Source organism: Dendrobates tinctorius, unplaced genomic scaffold (genome assembly GCF_039654945.1).
Source record: "Dendrobates tinctorius isolate UK_male_01 unplaced genomic scaffold, ASM3965494v1 ptg000208l, whole genome shotgun sequence".
NCBI lineage: Eukaryota > Metazoa > Chordata > Amphibia > Anura > Dendrobatidae > Dendrobates > Dendrobates tinctorius.
The window spans coordinates 2,839,898-2,846,114 of NW_027361875.1; positions in this window are offsets into that span (position 1 = coordinate 2,839,898).

Here is a 6,217-nt window from a genome sequence, read left to right on the forward strand (position 1 = left end):
TCACAGAATCACAGTTAATGGGGTCCTTTAAGTATAAAGAGTTGTTTCATCAGGTTTCTGATATTTATAGAGATACTTTGGTCGCTGCTACATTACAGCATAGTGCAAGAGAATGGGGGTTTCTTTTCTCCCATAAGGTACTGGGACCATAAAATCCAAACAATGCCAACTTTTACCCATATGTTTGTCACGGTACCATGTGGATCACAATGTGACCCCATTCATTGCACTATATACTGTAATGTTGCAGCGACATAGTGTAGCCCCCATCCTAAAAAAGGCCAATTCAAGCAGTTTGACATCCCTTATTAAGATGGGAATTATCCTTTTGGGCTCATGCATACGAACCTATTGCACTTGTGCGCTGAGCGGATATCGCACGGACAGCACACTGACCCATGTTATTCAATAAGGATGCTCAGATGAACGATTTTGTTCTCGGCCACACTGTCCGTGAGAAGAAAATCGCGGAGAGCACTACTTTCTTACATCTAATATATCAGATGAGACTTATCCATTCAAGTCTATAGGTGCATTCTGTAAAAAAAATCAGATCCCAAATAGGACATCCGTGTGGCCTCTGAATTTTACTGACTCATTTCTATTATAAACCTAAGAAACCATATTGGATCATGTACATTTTTTAGTTTAGATGTATGAATATTGGTCACGCACGGACATAAAAAACAGACACGCGGATGAAAATTGGATAAAAGTCGTCCAAATTTTCTGGATGAAAATTGAATGATTTTTCATACGTTGGCCTGTCTTCAGTTTCTTAGATTTATCACAGTCCACAAACCTGTATATTATCTACTAACTTTCTCCATGTATCCCAGAAAATACCATTTGCATTTCTCCCTCGCTGTCCGGTCCGATGGGCGTCATTGCTGCGTGGTCTGCGTCTCCTCTGTTTCCCTACTCGCTATCTTCTTCATTGATGTCCTGTGTCATCCACACAGCGTAACAAAATCTCACGCCAGCACAGTAGCACCACAGGCCCGTGCAGGCGCAGTGTGCTCTGTGCTACATTGGCTGTCAATATGCAAAACGTCATTCCGGCTCTTATGTTCCCAGCTGCTTTCACAGTCTTTGTTTTCTATGCTTTTCGGGACCTGCAATGCTACTGCACAGGTACAAAATTTCAACGAGCTACGTGGATGACACAGGACATCAATCAAAGCTGGAAGATTGCGATTCGGAAAACAGAGGTGGCGCAAACAACACAGCGATGGCGCCAATCGGACCGGATGGTAGCTCAGCCCCCTCTCAATGCGTTTAAACCCACCCGAACTTGTAATAACTAATCGGTCAGACCCCCACGGTCTGATGACCCATCTCGAGCGTAGGTTATGAATACGTTCTGATCATCCAGCCCCTGTTATCTACGCCGGATCCGTATGGTCTTAGCTCCTACAAACCAACTCGGCAAATAATGCAGAAGTCTGTTAATTGTTTTATTTTTATACCTACTAAAATTTCAGAAAACCTAGTCATAACTTGCAATAAGGGAGGAAAAACAATATTAATTCTCAGCAAACCCTTTGTGTGACCCCAGCCTCAGGAAGGCCAGGAAGTGATGCTTTTATGTAGTCCAAAACAACATGCTTTTTTTTTTTTTTTTTTCAAAAATAAACAGGATTATGATTTTTTTTTAAATTTTTTTGCGCATGTCCCAAATTTAATACATCAATTGAATAAGCATGGTTCATCTGTAGCAATGCTCCTGCTACATAACATACCGTCAAAGACTATGCTTTTTTAGGCCAAAATTGTAACAGAACTGCACAGTGTGACCTTACCCTAAATCTTTACAATCATAAATCATATTGGATGTAACTGCAGTTTCACCTGGATCTTCAGGTTTTGAGTGTTAATGATTAGTGATGAGTGAACGTGCTCAGATAAGAATCACATACTATTCCAGAGATAAAAGATAAAAATGATAAATAAAAAAAGCTGAATTTGCTTAAAGGGAATCTGTCACCTCAATTTGGCACGGTATGTAAATGAGTTGTGTCCCGGTCCGATGGGCGGTGTTGTGGCTCCTTCCCTCCACCCCTCCTTGGCCGCTGTACGCAATCTTTCTTGGAATTTCCGTAGTTGGCGTCCAGATTACACGCGTGCGCATTGCAATATCCTATCGCATGTGCGCAGTATGCTTTGCCCAACTGCGGGCGAAGCCGAAAAGCATTAGTGCGCATGCGCCAGTGAACTACTGTATTTCCCGGAATACAGAAATGGCAGCGAAATACTTCTGGGACATAGTTCACCGGCGCATGCGCACTAATGCTTTTCGGCTTTGCCCGCAGTTGGGCAAAGCATACTGCGCACGCGCGATAGGATGTTGCACTGCGCACGCGCGTAATCTGGATTTGCATATTTCCAGCCACATTCCGAGTAGACGTGTCCGGCCTCACTCAATTCACTTGCAATGAGCAAGGCCTCACACGTCTATTTGGCATGTGACATCATGTATGAAAATCGCATACTTGTGGTCACATGCCCGAGCCACCGGAGAAACTGCGCGCACACATCCAAAAAGCTCCATATTTCTTTTGCCATAAGGAATACATATTTATTATAAGAGGAAAGCTTGACAGCAGTGGCGGACATACAGTGGGGAAAAAAAGTATTTAGTCAGTCAGCAATAGTGCAAGTTCCACCACTTAAAAAGATGAGAGGCATCTGTAATTTACATCATACGTAGACCTCAACTATGGGAGACAAACTGAGAAAAAAAAATCCAGAAAATCACATTGTCTGTTTTTTTTTTCATTTTATTTGCATATTATGGTGGAAAATAAGTATTTGGTCAGAAACAAAATTTCATCTCAATACTTTGTGATATATCCTTTGTTGGCAATGACAGAGGTCAAACGTTTTCTGTAAGTCTTCACAAGGTTGCCACACACTGTTGTTGGTATGTTGGCCCATTCCTCCATGCAGATCTCCTCTAGAGCAGTGATGTTTTTGGCTTTTCGCTTGGCAATACGGACTTTCAACTCCCTCCAAAGGTTTTCTATAGGGTTGAGATCTGGAGACTGGCTAGGCCACTCCAGGACCTTGAAATGCTTCTTACGAAGCCACTCCTTCGTTGCCCTGGCGGTGTGCTTTGGATCATTGTCATGTTGAAAGACCCAGCCACGTTTCATCTTCAATGCCCTTGCTGATGGAAGGAGGTTTGCACTCAAAATCTCACGATACATGGCCCCATTCATTCTTTCATGTACCCGGATCAGTCGTCCTGGCCCCTTTGCAGAGAAACAGCCCCAAAGCATGATGTTTCCACCACCATACTTTACAGTAGGTATGGTGTTTGATGGATGAAACTCAGTATTCTTTTTCCTCCAAACACGACAAGTTGTGTTTCTACCAAACAGTTCCAGTTTGGTTTCATCAGACCATAGGACATTCTCCCAAAACTCCTCTGGATCATCCAAATGCTCTCTAGCAAACTTCAGACGGGCCCGGACATGTACAGGCTTAAGCAGTGGGACACGTCTGGCACTGCAGGATCTGAGTCCATGGTGGCGTAGTGTGTTACTTATGGTAGGCCTTGTTACATTGGTCCCAGCTCTCTGCAGTTCATTCACTAGGTCCCCCCGCGTGGTTCTGGGATTTTTGCTCACCGTTCTTGTGATCATTCTGACCCCACGGGGTGGGATTTTGCGTGGAGCACCAGATCGAGGGAGATTATCAGTGGTCTTGTATGTCTTCCATTTTCTAATTATTGCTCCCACAGTTGATTTCTTCACTCCAAGCTGGTTGGCTATTGCAGATTCAGTCTTCCCAGCCTGGTGCAGGGCTACAATTTTGTTTCCGGTGTCCTTTGACAGCTCTTTGGTCTTCACCATAGTGGAGTTTGGAGTCAGACTGTTTGAGGGTGTGCACAGGTGTCTTTTTATACTGATAACAAGTTTAAACAGGTGCCATTACTACAGGTAATGAGTGGAGGAAAGAGGAGACTCTTAAAGAAGAAGTTACAGGTCTGTGAGAGCCAGAAATCTTGATTGCTTGTTTCTGACCAAATACTTATTTTCCACCATAATATGCAAATAAAATGAAAAAAAAACAGACAATGTGATTTTCTGGATTTTTTTTTCTCAGTTTGTCTCCCATAGTTGAGGTCTACCTATGATGTAAATTACAGACGCCTCTCATCTTTTTAAGTGGTGGAACTTGCACTATTGCTGACTGACTAAATACTTTTTTTCCCCACTGTACCATTGATGCAGAGGGGCCCAAGAGGTAAGGGGGCACCACTACTTCAAAAAGAGATGGAATTATGCATTATGACTAACTATTGGACTACAAAGAGCCCAGATACAGTTCTCGGACAGGACCCTCTTCTGTCTGTGCCCGCTCCTGCCTGACAGGTCCTGTTTAGACCAGTGAAACAAATGTAAAGTATGGAAGACAATATTTTATTTCATCCAAAGCTTTCTTCTGTTCCCAACTGTATTGGGGCTGAGTCCGAGCGCTAGGAATCCCCACATACGGTGTAGATAATTCATGCATTGTTGCCTGTACATGTGCCTATACTATTAGGGTTCCAGTAGAAAACCTGCAGCTTATAGATACATTTGCAGTATTCTTATCTCGTTTCTACTACTGACCTCAAAGTGGTGCTAATGATGTCAAAAGTCCAAAGGCTTTACGTGTTCAGATGGGTAAAAAAAAAAAAAGTTGTTTTTCCACATTTTTTAGTTTGTTTATTAAAAATGCAAATCACAAATAAAGAAGATGAAAGATTGTGAACTGTGTATGTGATTTTTTAAATGAAAAGCCACATTTTGCATTAGTTTCTGCAAGACCACTCCAGCCCATCCTCCACTGACAATACAAAAAAGAAAAAGGCAGATGCTAATATACGTTTTTGTAATGACTGTTTCATACATCTATTAAACACGTGCATGTTGGGATTTTTTTTTTTCCCTTGGACCAACTGAGCCAGAGGAAAACCACGGACATGTGCATGTCCCCATAGAATAACATTGGGGACAAGTGCTAGTTGTAAAAATGACAAATTGCACTTGTCTGATTTTTAAGGTTGTGTGCACGAACCCTAAGGCATTTAGCTCAGGCTAGGAGACCCTGAGTTCAGTATGCTTATGCCGATCCGGGCACGGTCCGTGTTTCTTGTTTGTCTTATTGGGGGGCACCGTAACCGTGGCGTGGGAGTGTCAGCTGCCATCTGGAGGCTGATACTATTAATGCAAAATCCTCATTTCATGGATGTGGGAAACTGGCCAAATGGCTCATTCTCTCATGTGAGTAACTCGGACGAGTCGCACATGTTAATACCAGACACTACCGCCGGCACTTGGGAGCAGCGCGTGCGGCTGCATGTATTGCTATGCAGCCGCACGCTCTGATCCGAGTGCCGACGGCAGAGCTGGGTATTAACATGTGCGACTCGTCCGAGTTTCTCTCATGTAAGTATGAGCCCTTAAGGCAGTGGTCCCCAACGCCTGTCCTCAAGAGCCACCAACGGTTTATGTTTTCAGGATTTCCTTAGTATGTCTCAGGTGATAATTGCAGTACCTGCACAGGCAATAATTCCATCACCTGGGCAATACTAATGAAATCCTGAAACGTGACCTGTTGGTGGCTCTTGAGGAATAGAGTTGGGGAACACTGCCTTAAGGTGACTGTCCTTAAAGGGAATCTATCACCCTATTTTCCGCCTATCAGCTGCCGGCACTGCCATCAGGTGCTTATCTACAGCATTCTGTAATGCTGGAGATAAGCCCCCCCCTGATGTAACCTGAAAGATAAGAAAAAGGAGTTAGATTATACTCACTGGGGGGCCGTCCGGTCTCGGTCCGATGGGTGTTGCGGTCCGGCGCCTCCCTTCTTCTAACGGTGACGTCTTCTTCTTTGCTGCCTGTCGTGGCTCCTGCGCCACGACAGGCAGCAAAGAAGAGGAGGTCACCGTTAGAAGATGGGAGGCGCCGGACGGGACGGCGACACCCATTGCACCGGACTGAACGCCAGGGTGAGTATAATCTAAAGGGCCTTTTACACATAGCGAGATCGCTAGCGATATCGCTAAAGCGTCACCGATTTTGTGACGCAACAGCGATATCGCTAGCGATCTCATTTTGTGGGACACATATCTGTGACCAGCCCCCCCGCTGGATATCGCTGATCGCGCTCGAATGTCCTTAGCCGTTTTTTCCTCGTTGGCGTCCCACTGGCGCCGACTAGCTAC